The sequence below is a fragment of the Hippopotamus amphibius genome, chromosome 2, assembly GCF_030028045.1.
Source record: "Hippopotamus amphibius kiboko isolate mHipAmp2 chromosome 2, mHipAmp2.hap2, whole genome shotgun sequence".
Lineage (NCBI taxonomy): Eukaryota > Metazoa > Chordata > Mammalia > Artiodactyla > Hippopotamidae > Hippopotamus > Hippopotamus amphibius.
Window position 1 is genome coordinate 22,221,258 of NC_080187.1, and position 16,280 is coordinate 22,237,537.

General features: G+C 40.4%; 1 protein-coding gene across 1 annotated transcript in view; it reads right to left on the reverse strand.

Moving 5' to 3' along the window:
* Positions 1-10,847, reverse strand: part of KIAA1958 (KIAA1958 ortholog) — a 146,380-nt gene extending 135,533 nt beyond the window's left edge. Inside the window, exon 1 of the mRNA XM_057722229.1 lies at positions 10,616-10,847. The gene's annotated coding sequence lies outside the window, so the exon portion shown is untranslated. The remainder of the gene's footprint in view (positions 1-10,615) is intronic.
* Positions 10,848-16,280: the final 5,433 nt, after the last annotated feature.

Sequence of the window (16,280 nt, forward strand, 5' to 3'; positions counted from 1 at the left end):
ATTTCCAAAAGCAACTGAAATGCCACCTTTACTTAAACTACATTTGGGGTATATTTTCACTAAAAATGATTAAAATCTGAAGTTTTGTCCAGGAGTTAAACTTTAGTTATACAGAAATTCATTAATGCAGAGCTGCTTGTTTTTTCAAGATGCCAGATAAATAAAGAATATTACCGAACTGTAATTGTTATGAAAATACTAACAACCTGAGTAATTTAGAAAAGAATTAAACTCTCTGCAACACATATATATGGGCTAATCAAATTACTGCATATCTTACCTTTATTTTTACATCTACAGATACTTGATTAATATGAAAAATATACTTTTCTAACGTAATAAGAAAATACCATTCTAAAAATGAATAAGGACTTCTAAGCAAGCAGGATAGTAGCAGAAGCTTAGTTTTGGACTCTCCTCATATCTATTCATAAAAACAGATGGAGCAGACCAAGAAATAGGCCCACACACATGCTCAACTAACTTTTTACAAAGGTGCAAAGGAAATTCAATGGAGGAAGGATAGCCTTTTCAACAAATGGTGCTGGAGTAACTGGACATCCATAGGCAAAAATGAACCTCAACCTAAACTTTAAGTAAAAATTAACACAAATTGGTTCATAGACTTAATTGTAAAACAATAAACAAAATAAAACAAAAACTTGTGGGACTTCCCTTGTGGTCCAGTGGTTAAGAATCCGCCTGCCAATGCAGGGGACACGGGTTCCATCCCTGGTCTGGGAAGATCCCACATGCCACAAAGCAACTAAGCCCATGCACCACAACTCTAGAACCCGTGAGCCACAACTACTGAAGCCTGCATGCCTAGAGCCTGTGCTCCACAAGAGAAGCCCCTTCTCATTGCAACTAGAGAAAGCCTGCCTGTAGCAAAGAACACCCGATGCAGCCAATAAATGAATAAATAAATTTATTAAAAAAAAAAAAAAAAAAGAACCCTCCTTCCACTCCTCGATCCAAGGTTCAATCCCTGGTCAGGGAACCAAGATCCCACATGCCGCAGGACAACTAAGCCTGCACGCCACAACTACTGAGCACACAAGCCACAACTAGAGAAACCTGCACTGCAAAGGAAGATTCCACATGCTGCAACTAAGACCCGACACAGCCAAAAATAAATAAAGTTTAAAAAAAAAAAGGGAAGAAACAAACAAACAAAAAACTTGTATAAAACAACACAGGAGAAAATCTTTGGGGCTTTGGGGTCTGGGGCTAGGCAAAGAGTTCCTAGACTTGAAACCAAAAGCAAGATCCATAAAAGGAAAAATTGGTAAAATTAAAATTAAAAATTTTTGCTCTGTGAAAGCCCAAGCGCAGAGGATTAAAAGACAGCTATAGACAAGAAAAAAGAATCTGCAAACCAAATATCTGACAAAGGACTAGTGTCTAGAATATATAAAGAACTCGGAAAACAGTAAAACAAGCAAACAAAAAAATCCAATTACGAGTAGAAAATGGACAAAAGACATAAACAGACATTTCACAGAAGAGGATACACAGATGGCAAAAAAGCACATGAGAAGATGTATAACATTAGCCATTAGCCATAACCACAATATTACTAAACACACATCAGAATGGCTGAAATAAAATACAGTGAAAACACCAAATGCTAACAAGGATGTAGAGAAACTAGATCACTTATATACTGCTGGTGGGAGTATAAAAAGGCACAGTCACTCTGGAAAAGTTTGGTAGTTCCTTAAAAAATTAAACATGTAATTACCATATGATATAGCAATTACACACCTGGGTATGTTTCCCAGAAAAATTAAGTTATGTTTATAACAGCTTTATTTGTAAAGGCAAAGAAATGGAATCAGACTAGATGTCCTTCAGCAGATGAATGGTTAAATAAACCATGATATATCCATGGACTACTCCTTAGGAATGAAAAGGAACAAACTACTGATACATGCAACAACCTGGAATGAATCTCCAGGGGATTATGCTTAGTGAAAAAAGCCAGTCCCCAAAGGTTACATACTGTATGATTCCATTTACATGACATTTTTTTTAAGTGACAAAGTTCTAGACATGGAAGACCTAGTAACCGTTGTCAGGGGTTAGCAATGGGGTGGCGGGTGGGAGAATGGAGGGGCTGGTAGAACAAGTACATACACAGATGATAAAACTGAATCTAATACACACACGTAAGAGCAAAAGTCAAACTGGAAATCTGAATAAGAGTGGAGAATTGTACAGATGCCAATGTATTCATTTGCTGGGGCTACCATAGCAAAATAAAAACCATAGACTGGCTGACGTAAATAACAGAAATTAATTTTCTCAGTTCTGAAGGCTAGAAATCCCAGATGAAAGTGTTGGCAAATTTGGTTTCTTCTGAGGTCTCTCTCCTTGGCTTCCAGATAGCTGCCTTCTCGCTGTGTCCTCACTGGTCTCTCCTCCTCTGTATACACATTCCTGGTGTCTCTTTTTGCGCCCAAATTTCCTCTTAGAAGGACACTTGTCAGAATGGATCATGGCCACCCTAACAGCCTCATTTTAACTTAAGCACCTCATTAAAGGACCTATCGCCAAATACAGTCACATTCTGAAGCACTGGGGGGTCAGGGATTCAACATATGAATCAGGGGGAATACAATTCAGCCCATAACAGTCAATATTCTGGTGCTGATATTGTAAGTATAGTTTTACAAAATGTTAACCTGTAGGGGAAACAACAAAATACGCAAAGAATCTATTATTTCTTACAATTGCAAGTGAATCTGCAAGTATCTCAGGTGGTGGTAGTGGGGGCATGCCTAGGATAACAAAAGGTAAGATGATCAACAGAATTAGGTGATGAAGTAGCCCCATGAACCCGAGATCAGAGGGCAGAGCTAAAACACCCACATAAACAGGACTCACACAGGATCAAAAACTGGGCAGGTAAGGACAAAAAAAGGAGAGTTCTGATAATTATAGAAACTAGAACAAGAAGTTACCAACAATTATCCTCAAAAAGAAAGGATCGCATTTAAGTGAAGCTGGATGTGAGAAGAGTGAAGTTTCTCAGGCTTCTAGAGAAGACTACAAGACCATGGGAACCTACTAAGAGGCCTTAGAAAGAAAACTGCTGGGGGATTTCCCTGACAGTCCAGTGGTTAAGACATGGCACTTTCACTGTCGTGGCCCTGGGTTGGATCCCTGGTTGGGGAGCTAAGATCCCACAAGCTGTGCAGTGCAGCCAAAAAATTTTTTTTAATTTAAAAGTAAAAATAATAGGGATTTCCCTGGTGGCACAGTGGCTGTGAATCCGCCTGCCAATGCAGGGGACATGGGTTCGATCCCTGGTCCCGGAAGATCCCACGTGCCATGGAGCAACTAAGCCCATGTGCCACAACTACTGAGCCTGTATTCTAGAGCCTGCGAGCCACAACTACTGAAGCCTGCATGCCTAGAGCCCATGCTCCGCAACAACAGAAGACACCATACTGAGAAGCACATGCACCACAACAAAGAGTATGCACCGCTCACCACAACTAGACAAAGCCCAAGTGCAGCAACAAAGACCCAATGCAGCCAATAAATAAGTAAATAAATTATTTATTTATTTATTTAAAAAAAAAAATAAAGATGGGGGGGGACTTCCCTGGTGGTCCTGTGGTTAAGACTCCGCCCTCCCAATGCAGGAGGCCTGGGTTCAATCCCTGGCCGCGGAAATGAGATCCCACACACCGCAACTAAGCCCGCATGCCACAACCACTGAGTCCATGCACCCTAGAGCCCGCTCACTGCAAACAGAGAAATCCACGTGCTGCAATGAAGATCCAGTGCAGCCTAAATGAACAAATAAATAATAACAAAATAAAGATGAAGGGGAAATGTCCTTTGGGCATCTAGGCAAAAAGATAAAGACACTTAAAAAAGAAAGAAAATCATGTTGGTATTAGACTCTGACAACAACACATTTTTATCAGAATACAATAGAGTAGGACTCAGCAAACTATGGCTTATGTACCAAATCTCGCCTATTGTCTAGTTCTGTAAATAAAGTTTTACTGGAACACAATTATGCTTGTTCATTTATATATTCTCTATGGCTGCTTTTGCACTGATACGGCACAGTTAAATAATTGTGACACTGACCTATGGCCCACAAAGCCTAAAATAATTACTATTTGGCCTTTTAAAGAAAAGGTTTGTCAAATCCTAAAACAGAATAACATATTTAAGATACTTGAGAAAAGGGAAATTCCCCAGTGGTCTGGTGATTAAGACTCTGAGCTTCGACTGCAGGGTGGGCTGCTGGGGGAACTAAGATCCCGCATGTGGTGCAGCCAAAAAATTATTAATTAATTAAAATAAAACAACTAAAAAAGAGAGACATGCAAGCATTAAAAAAAAAAAGATACTTGAGGAAAGAAAATGCAGGCCAAGTAATTATACTCAGCCAAACTGACCTTCAAGTATAAAAGCCACACGTAAACAGTTTTAAACAAGAAAAACAGGAGAAATTATTCACACGAGCTATTTATGAGGATTCACTGAGCTTCAGACTATCAAATGATGATTACAGAAGCCTTAGCACAAGGACTTATGTTGTAAACTGAATATGTTCAACTGCAGAACTAAAACCAATGACGGGCAAACATGAGAGAATAGTTTGTTGCTTGTATGGGGCGAACAGACAGAACTGAGAAATCTCGGGGAGCAGGAACTGACTGGTCTAGGGGCTTGATTAGATATGGAAGATGGGACTGAGGATAAGAGAGGAGTCACAGATAACTCCTAAATTTCTGTACTGGGAAAACGGATGGAAGGGAGTACCATTCATTAAGCTAGGGAATACAAGAAAAGATAGATTTGAAGGGAAAGATAAATCAAGTTTTGGGCACGCTGTACGTGAAGTGTTTGTGGAATATCAAATGACTGTGCCTAGCTGGTTGTTGTATACATCTGGACTTCAGCAGAGAGGCCGTGAATGGATATCAGATTCAAGAGTCATCAACCAAGGAAGGTGTGAAATGATCAGAATGGTATGCAATTTACCATGCAAGTAGCAAGACCAATAGCTGAAAAAAAGTACCAAAAGAAACATGTCCTTAGAATTCACAAGAAAACAGCATCAGCAGTTGCACTAAACTTGGCTACACTGAGATTCTCCTGCATTTGAAACCAATGATCAAGAATTTTCCACTTTAAACTACTCAAAATAAAGCATTTAAAAATAATGAATATGAAGAATGAATAAAAACAAAACAAAGCCTTAAACTACTCACTGTAGTTATTTTTAATGGCATACAAAGTTGATCATATTGCTGTCCATTGGGCACTGAAATGAAAACAAGGCCAAGAGGGTAAAAAAGGTATAAAAGATGAAAACCACTATAAAATCACACATATGGAATGACGTGTGTATGTCTGTATGTATATATGTCTGAAAGACAATGGTGGAGGAATAGGCTGTGTTATGTATGGGCTGAATTGTGTTCCCCACAAACTCATACACTGAAGTTTGAACCCCCAGTACTTTAGAATGAGACTGTTTGGAGATGGGGCCTTTAAAGAGATAATTAAGGTAAAATGAGGTCATTTGGGTGAGTTCTAAGGCTAAGGACTGATGTCCTTCTAGGAAGAGAGGCGATTAAGACACAGAGAGGCACATAGGAAGGACCATGTGAAAATAGCTAAGGAAAACAGCCATCTATAAGACAAAGAGAGAGGTCTTAGAAGAACCCAATCTTGCCAACATCTTAATCTGGGATTTATAGCTTCCAGAACTGTAAAAAGTAATTTTTTGTTGTTTAAGCCACCTAGCCTGTCACACTTTGTTCCAGCAGCCCTCACAAACGAATACAGGCTGGAGAGAGAAAGTAGCCCTAGATGGTTAAGAGTTCACAGATATTGATAATATTCCAGTCAGTATGAAGTCTCGTGACAGAAAAGTAGAGCTTTTGCTATGTGGTGACTATGGCTTATATGCAACAATAAAGTTTTTTAAACAGTAAGTATTTACAAGGGAAAACGGGAAATACTGAAAAGGGAAAAATGAAGGGACGCAATATTGGCAATTAGAAAAGGACAGAAATGGTTAAAGTAGTGTCAGTTTTGAGGAAAACCAAGAAGAGAGAAGTCCAATCAAGATATATCCTATTCCTGAAATTTTAATTAACTGAAAAGGTAAATAAAATAACTCAAAAACAATTTAGTCAAGCAAGGGAGAGTAATGGAGGCAATTCTGGAGAATTCTCTAGAATTCAAAAGAATTTTTTTTTTAATTTCAACTAATGGAATCCTTGATGATTAACAAATAAACAGTTTTGGGGGCATTAAATGAAAAGGTATTTGCAATGGGTATTAATGGAATTCTTTGAAACGTACTTTTGTGGTTTGCTGTTTTTTGTTTTTTCTTTTTAAACAAACAGGTAATAACTACCAGCAATTGCACTACTTCTTGCCCTGCATCTAGAGCTACAGAGGCCCAAGAGGGAAGTAAGGTGGAGGGGAAAGCTATTCTCCAACTTGAAGATCTGCTCCCTTGTGCCAGGCCAGTCAACATGCAGGCAGGTAAGAGGGAGAAAAAAAGCTAGAAGAAAAATGCATCATTTTATGGTAAGACTCAATGTTTTTAAAAGTTTCTTAAATGATTTAACGTCTCCTTAAAGTTTTTAAAGCTGTATTTCACATAAAGTTGCATAATTTATCTTTTGAGACATCTTTTGATGCTACTTTTCTTTCAGTACAAAAGGACCAATTACTGATGTCCTAGACCACATCCCTTTGCTTCTATATTATTTTAAGTGTGATAAAGTGTTTTGGAAATACATCTTCTTTGTCACTAGAGATGCTGGTTTTAACAATATGCAGTACTCAAAAGGCTTTCCAACTGTTTAAGTGTGGGACTTTGCAAAACAAACATGAATACTGTTGCATAATTTGCCTTTCTTCAGAAAAGGGTATTAAACTTTGTTGACACTGGATACAAAATAAAATGCAAAAATTTGCATTTTCAGTACTTTTGGTTTCTTGACCTTTATTTGAATTTAAGACTAAGCTTTACCAAACAACAGAATTTACACTGTAACTAGCCAACCACAGTCCTCATTATGGAATCTATGCAGTGCATCTGTTACCTAGGAAACAGAAGAGAACACAGGCAGAGTGCAATTTCAGTATAGCAAGAGAATTCTCCAATCATGCTGGTAAATAAAGTCCATAAATCAACTAATCAGAAGCAAAATCAAGAAGTATCAGGTAAGAGTTAAGCCCTATGGAAACTTTTTTCAAGGCAAAAAAGAAACCTATGAGGTTTCTTCAGGCAACTATGTAGATCTCTTCAGTAAATATTATGAGCAGGTTTCTTTACAAACACAAACTGTCAAAAAATAAACTGTTCAAAATAAATGGCTTCTCTCCAATCTTCAGCTTCTCTATTTTTGACAGTATTTAAGAGAAAAAGCTTCTTTAGAGCCAGCCTCATACATCTGGTAGCAGAATATTAATCCAAGAATGAATTCTGAATTTTTGGCGAGCAGCAAGGGTATGTACTGCTCTTAAACAATGCAGGACGATAAAGGCTGGAATGAGAGGTCACTGTCGACACCTCCCACAATCAGGCCTGCTTTCCCAAGCTACAAAAAACTGCATGAAAAAGAACTTGAAAGTCACAGATCTTTTATAAAGAATAAAACTGTTAACTTTTCAGCTTTCCCCATGGTTATTACTAATGATAATACTAGTCATTTGAGGGTTCCAGGTAACATAAAGAGGCCATTTTAGGCATCCTTTAATGGTACCACACTAACAACTAACAAACAGGAAAAGACTATAAAAGTCTATGGAATTTAAAGCCTATCAAATTTAACCATGGACAGCTTAAGTGCTGTTAAAAACAAAAACCAAACAAACAAAAAAACCTGGTAAATATCAGATTCTATTGCTCAGCTATTGATACATTTAAAACCCAACTTTATACAAATTCAAAATTTCTGGAAGTAGCAGTTATTTGTCATCATCAAAAGCAGAAGAAAAAAATTCAACCATGAGATGTGAAAAATAATTTACATGCCTTCCTAAACACCAACATACCAGAAAAGTCAGTTGAAAATATGAAAGATTCTCTGGAATCCTGCTGATTATCTAAAATAGTACTGTTAATTAAAGAAAAGCAAAAAAAAAAAAAACAAAATTAATATCTACATATCACAGTCAAAAAACAAAAACAAAACAAAAAAACTAGGTGTTAGCTTTTAACCAGGCCAAACAAACATTCCATGCCAATCCCAGAAAACTGTTAGACACAGCTACAACTTTGCCAAGCAATTATCAGTGCAGGCCACACTCTCTTAATGTTTAGTTTACACAGTGACTCTTTGTTAAACCTTAATGCTACAACTAACAGCCATGTAAACAAACACATAAACATGCAATTCAATTTGTTAGCTTATCTCTTTTATACTGGGAAGAGCTGATGAAGAGTCTATATCTAAGAGCTGAAACTCGGAGTGTTTTAGAACTCCATTCCACCTTTCATGATAAAGCCTGAACAAATTTCAATGCTCAGCCTTTTTGGGCCATCCTTATTAGAAAAGGAAGCGGCATCTTGCTCAAGGGCCTACCAGCGCCTGGCACTGAGCTCTCTGCAGAGTTTAAATTCATTTATCTAACCTAGAACAGAAGTCAAAGCAGGAACTAATCAAAGAGGCTGGCATGATTTATGTTAGATGCTGCTGCTTCTAAGTGTACAAAAATGTACACTCCAGGCATTTACAAAATTAGGCATGCAATAATATTAATCTGTTAATGTGAAACTAGGACAAGAATCTAGGATACACTTTTCTCCTAGAAAAAGACCACTATTTTAGGCATACTAAACTATCTCCTCTTTATAATGACAAAAGTCAGTTTGCCTAGCTAACATTAAATTGTATATTGTTTTCTGACGAATTTCTACATCTTACTTGACAAAAATTTAAATAGCAAATATTTTTCCACCATAATAATTTTTCTTCATGTTTCGATGATAATACTTTTATTTTTTAAGAAACATTCCATTTCCTACATATAGCTGTACATATAACTGAGTGTCCCCAAAACTGTTTTTTCTTTTTTAATCTCCTTGGTAACCATCAGATTTAAGTTTGTCAACATGGATTCTCACACAGTAGGCAAAAAAAAAAAAAAAAAAAAAAGTCTCCAGAAATGAGCAGTAGATGGAGGTTAATGCAAAGATATAAATCCACACCTGTGTTAAAAATCTGAATCTGGAAAATTAATTTTCTGGGTGCTTATTCAACTTCATTTATTATTTGAGTATCTACAAATACATAGCAACTGTTCATAAAAACCTAGATAAATAATATAAATCAGAAACATCATCTACAGTACTTTTCAAAACTTATATCCACCTTATACAACCCAATCGTTGGGTTATATACAGAGAATACATAAATACATATAATTAAACAGGGACAGCACAATCACAGGGGGAAGTGATCCGTTTTAACATTCATGTTCTCCCCACACGTCGTCAAAGATCTCGTATCTTAAACCAGCAAAACTAAAGGTTTTAGTCTGGAAAGAGAGCTAGATAATTGTTTATCGCACTCCAATTCGACCTCCACTGTGGAAGCTGTCACTACCTGACTTGCTCGTTAACTGTTCATTTAATAGGTAGAAGATTGTCCTGTTAATCCTAAGGAGTCTGGGAAATCACAAAACTTTATCCCCAAAAGTTACACATAAAATCAAAGCCATATTCATCTTTTACTTCTTGCCTTTAAGTCCCTATCTAACCTTAAGAAAGAAGGAAAAGAAAGCAAGCAAGCCACCAGAAAACTAGAAAACATTCTTTGATTCTGATTTGATTTTGGTCAGCCCAACCTCCTCCTACCGAGGGAAATCTATTTCTCGATGTATTTGCTAACAAACACAAATCACTGTGCGCAGCCTCAGACCCGGGAGCGGGGGGAGAGGCGGAGGGGGGGGCGGAAGAGCCCTTCGGAGAAAACCCTCCTCCGTTAGAAACAATAAATAAGGGACCCAAGCGATGCGCGTTCCTTCACACACGCCCCAAACGCACCTCGGCGTGCCCCGCGGGAGGGAAACAAGTCGGCCAAAGCCCAGAAACACCTCTCTCCATACCCTCCTCCACACTTGGAAACTAAGAGAGCAGCTCTCTTCTTTCCCCTTCCCGCCCTCCTTCCCACCTCCAACAGACCCCAGAGCCGGAGCGGGCGAGCCAGACCCACGCAGAGCGCCGGCGGCCGCGGCGGCTACAGGAGACGCTGCGAGGCGAGGCGGGCCGGCCCGGGAGAGACAGCCCGGAGCCGCGGCCGCCGCCGCCACCGCCGCTCGCTCGGCCGCCGGGGGTCTCTACCCCCTCACGCTCCCCAGCCCGTCGCCGGCGACGTCCGGCCGCCCGGCTCTCAGCCCTGACTCTCGGCCCTCCCGCGCCGCGCGCATTCCCCCCCCCGCCCCAGAGGAACAAAAGGAGGGTTCAGCCGGGTCACCGCTAGGCCGCCGAGGGGGGAGGCGGCGCGGACCCCAGCGCAGCCGCCCCCCACACAAAGGGGCTCCAGACCCCGAGCGCAGCCTCGGCGCGCTCGTCCCCGCCCCCCCCCCCCCCCCCCGCGCGCGGGCTCTCACCCACCTGCAGGTGTCTGTGCGTCTGTCCATAGGAACGCGGGCAGCGCGGGGGCCTGCGGGAGCCGGGCAGCGCGGGCTGGACGGGGCGGGACGGAGGCGAGAGAAGGAGTGCGGCCCCAGGGCCGGGGAGCGAAGGCAAGTGGAGAGGGGAAGGCGACGGACAGAGGGGCGGGGGACGGGGGCGCCAGCCAGGCTCGGCCGACCGGGGCGCGCCGCTCCGTGCGCCCTGGGCTCCGCGCGCCCCGCTCGGAGCGCGGCGGGCAGGCGGGGGGCGGGGCGCGGGCGGGGCGGGGCCGGCGAGCGGGGCGGGGGCTCGGACCCCGAGCTCCAGCCGGCGCCGGAAACGCGCCGTGGTCCGCGAGACCCACAGGAAGTGTGTAACGGCACCTCCCACGACGCGCACCGAGCTCGCGGCGGTCGCTGTCCGGAGGAGGTGTGGACCGACCCTCCTCCTGCACACGGGCGCGCATGAGCTCGGTCTCCGCAGCCAGACAGGTGTGGGAGCCGCGATCCGCGCTGCGTTCTCAAGTGGGCAGCACCCCTTCCTGCCACACGCCCGGACCCGCGGTCCCCGCTGCCCCTCGGAGCTCCGTGCAGCTCCACCTAAACGACAGGATCAGACCTCCTTGCATGACACTCCGTTCGTCAGGCGTGTGACACCTGTTTTAAACGCGCTGAGTGGAGTCATCTCTACCCCCAGGCATGTACAAGAACACCTCCGATTGACAGACGTGCAACCCACAGTCACCGCTGCCCTGTGGAAGTATCTAACCCAACTACAACTGCACGCACCCATCCCTTGGAGGAGGCCGGGTCTCTGAATAACACCTAAGACACACTAAGACCGGGAAGCATATAGTAACACCACCTGCACAGCTCCGCACAAGGGAGGTAAGGCTGGACCAGGCGCCCTCCTTTATTTTATCTACCAAACACTTTCATAGCACTTCCTACGTGCTTGGGGTTTACGCTAAGTGCTTAGCGAATATTAATTTACTGTATTTGAAGAACTCTAGGAAGTGGGTCTTGTTAGCATTGCCATTTTGTGGATGAGGAAACTGAAGCACAGAGACATTAAGAAATCTGCCGAAGATCACATAGTAGCTGGAGGAACCCAGGTTCATCCCAGGCTGCCTGTCTCCATGCTCCTTTCTACTTACAGCAGCAAGCGTCTCCAAAATAATCACAATGGTAATAAATAGCATTTAAAGCATTAGCCGTATGTAGTACTTACATCTTGGCCTCACCTCAACTGTGACAGGGAAACCTCAGTCACTCCTACCCCTGGGTAAGTGAGGGGAGAGAAGAATATGACTGAGCAGAAAAAGAGACTAACTTATGAATAAAGGAGAAAGGATTCCTAACACCTTTTTCTGTCAACACTCCTCCTGGTCAAGACTGAATTTAAAAATATGTAAACATTTTTGTTAAAATAATGTGCCAAAACACACACACACAAAAACCCCAGTTAATTGCCACGTGTTTCAAATACACAATCCTGTGGAAAAACTGAAACCCTGTGCCTGCTGGTAGAAATGTAAAATGGTGTAGCCACTATGGAAAACACTGTGGAGGTTCCTCAAGAAACTAAAAATGGAATTACTACCGTGAACCAGAAATCCCACTCTGGATATATATCCAGAAGAATCTGGAGCAAGAACTTGAAGAGACATTTGCAACCCATGTTCACTGCACCATTACTCAAAGTAGCCAGGAGGTGGAAGCAGCCCAAATGTCCATGGATGGATGAATGGATAAGCAAAATGTGGCATATGCGTAGAGTATTATTCAGCCTTGAAAAAGAAAACCTGTCACATGCTACAACATAGATCAACCTTGAGGATATTACACCAAATGAAATAAACCAGTCACAAAAAGACAAATACTGTATGATTCCACTGTATAAGGTATCTAGAATTGTCAAAATCATGGAAACAGAGGGCATTATGATGGTTGCCCAGGGCTGAGGAGGGGAATATGGAGAGCTGTTGTTCCATGAGTATAGTTTATTTTGCAAGATGAAAAAGCTCTACAGATCTGTTACACAATGTGACTATAAACACTAAACTGTACACTTAAAAATGGTTAAAAGGATAAATTTTATATTGTTTTTTACCACAATTAACTTTTTAAATGAATCCCATTTGTTTAAAGGATATTTCCATCTTGATGAGTTTTTAATATTTATTTATTTATTTCTGGCTGTGTCGTGTCTTAGTTGTGGCGTGCAGGCTCCAGAGCACGTGGGCTCTGTAGTTTGCAGCACAGGGCTCTAGTTGTGGTGCCCAGGCTCAGTGTCGTGGTGCATGGGCTTAGTTGCCCCATGGCATATGGGATCTTAGTTCCCCTACCAGGGATTGAACCAACATCCCCTGCACTGGAAGGCAGATTCTTAACCACTGGACCGCCAGCCAAGTCCCTTGATGAGTTTTTTAAAAGATGTAGGCTTTCAGCTATGATGAGGTACCTTGGAACTCTCCCACTAAAAACTATAAAAGCTGCATTAAATAAAATAAAATAATAAAAATAAAAAGCTGCTTAAACCTATTATACAGCAACCCAGGCAGGCCAAGGGTTGGGAGTCCCAAGAACCCAGCAAGAAGGGAAACACTCAAGTGAATCCTCCATCCTCAGCCATGTTTCCTTCTCAGGACATTGTTGATTTGTGTCTAGGAATATAGAAACCAGAGCGAGGAATCCTAGAGCTTTCAACAGTCTGACTGGGCTGGAGATACAAATTTTGGAGGTCAGGTCTATCAGGGCAGCTAGGACTTGAGAGACTAAGATCCCAGAAGAAAGACAATCACAGTGAAAGGAGTCAGTCATTCTACGTACCATTTTCCCTCAAAGCATTTACTGATTCCTAACCTGTTCATGCAAGGGGCAAGAAGCCAGGAAATAAAGCAGAAAGCAGTTGTTAAGAGGGAAAAAACAAACAAACAAAAAAACATTTAAGCAGAAATCTTTGGTTGTCTCATGGTGCTGGAAAGAATTAAATAGAATTAAAGTCCTCAGACTTTCAGTGATAGAGACTGGCTAGGATGTGACTGCCTTGTAATCGTTTGGTACTTTCTCAGATAAATATATGGTTAATTGTATATACTTTTAAGTTTCACTAACATTGCTTTTGTGCTTTTTTGTGATTAAGCAATATTTTTCATTAATCTTACAGTAATGGAAACCTTTATTTTATGGCAAAGTTTTTTAATGAATTATATTTTTCATTTCTAAAGTTCTATTAGTTTTGTTTTCTTCTCTTCTAATCTGCTGTTTTTCAACAAATGATACTGGAACAATTTGCTCTCCCTAGTCAGAAAACTGAAGTTTGATCCACATATTGCACATGTACAAAAGTGAACTTGAAATGCTTAATAAGCCTAAATGCAAAACTTAAAACTGTAAAACTTCCAGAAGTTTTTGGTTAGGCAAAGATTTATACCAAAAGCATGATCCAATAAAGAAAAAAAAACTGATAAATTGAACCTCATTTATATTAAAAAATTTTGTTGTTCCTGTATCACTGGTAAGAGAATAAAAAGACAAGCTACTGAAAGAGAGAAAATATTTGCAAATATCTGAAAAATGACTTGTATCCTGAATATATAAGGAGCTCTCAAAATCCAATAATAAAACAAACAATGAAATAAAAGGGGGGCAAAGATTTGAGCAGACACTTCATCAGAAGATACACAGGGACTTCCCTGATGGTGCAGTGGTTAAGATTCCACCTTTCCAATGCAGGGGGCCTGGGTTCGATCCCTGGTCAGGGAACTAGGTCCCACATGCATGCTGCAACTAAGAGTCCGCATGCTGCCACTAAGGAGCCTGTGTACTGCAACTAAGGGGACTGCCTGCCACAACTAAGACCTGGTACAACCAAATAAAAATAAATAAATATTTTTTTTAAAAAGATATACATATGTCAAATAAGCACATGTAAAGATCCTCAAACTCATCAGGGATATGGAAGTTAAAATACAGTGAGATATCATTACACACTTATTAGAATGGCTAAAATTTTAAAAAATAAACATATGAGGGGTTGATGAGAATGTGGAGAAATGAAATCCTATACATTGTTAGTGAAATGTAAAATATTACAACCACTTTGGAAAAAAGTTTGGCAATTTCTTAAAAAGTTAGATATACACATACCATATGATCCACTCATTTCACATCTAAGAGAATACAAGGACTTTGTACATAAATGTTCACAGTAGCTCTATATGTAATAGCCAAAAGCTGGAAACTACTCAAACGTCTGTCAACAGGTGAATGGATAAACAAATCGTGGTATATTCATATAGTGGGAAACTACTCAGCAGTAATAAAAAGAAATGAATTATTGATATATGTAATGATAATAAATTTCTAAGTAATTATGCAGATTGAAAGAAGCCAAATGAAAAAGAACATATACTGTATGATTCCATTAATATAAATAACAGGAAAATGCAAACTAATTTATAGTGATAGAAAGCAAATCTGTACTTGCTGGAAATGAGATGGAGGATGGGCATAAATGGCTACAAAGAAGCATGAGAAAACTTTTGGATATGTTCATGTGTTTGGATAGGTGGTAATGGATAGGTTGACAGTGCAAATAGTAAACATATAGGTAAATTTAAAGACTTTCTCATTTTTTAATCTTTAAAAGGATAACTCATTGTTATCAAAAATATTATACAATATATTGTAGAGTTTAAAACATAAATGGAAATAAAACGTATGACAAAATAGTACAAAGGATGGGAATGGGAAATGGAACTATTTTGTGAGATTCTTATATGGAAGACAGAAAGAAATGGAAGAAGACCAGAAAAGAAGAACAAATATATACATAACAGATGGAAAAAAGAAAATGGTAATTAATAACCTTCCAAAGCGGAAAGCACCAGGTCAAGCATGGGTTCACTGGTGAATTCTAACAAACATTTAAGGAAGAAATTATGCTACTTCTCTACACTCTCTTTCAGAAGATAGAAACAGAAAATATTCCTAATTCATTCTATGAAACCAGCATTACCCTAGTACCAAAACCAGACAAAGCCATTACAAAAAAAGAAAACTACAGACCAACATCTCTCATGAACATAGATGCAAAAATCCTCAACGAAATATTAACAAATTGAATCCATCACATAAAAAGAATTGTATACTACAGCCATCTTAGCCTGTTCAGCCTGCTATAACAAAATACCAGAGACTAGGTGGTTTAAAAATAAAGTTACTTTGCACAGTTTCGGAGGCTGGGAAATCTAAGACCAAGGCACAGGCAGATTTGGTGTATGGTAAGGGCCTGATTTCTGATTCAGAGGTGGCACCTTCTTGCTGTGTCCTCATTTGGTGAACGGGACTAGCTAACTCTCTGAGGTCTCTTTTATAAAGGCACTAATCCCAATCACGAGGGTCCCACCCTCATGAGCTAATCACCTCCCAAAGGCCCCACCTCCTAATATCATCCACCATCTTGGGGGTTAGGATTTCAACATATGAAATTTGGGGGGACAAGAACACATAGACCATAGAAACAACCAAGTGGGATTTACCCCAGATATGCAAGACTGGTTCCACATTCAAAATCCATTAATGTAATCTACCACATCAATAGGCCTAAAAGAAAAATCACATATCAATAGATGCAAAAAAATCATTTGACAAACTTCAAT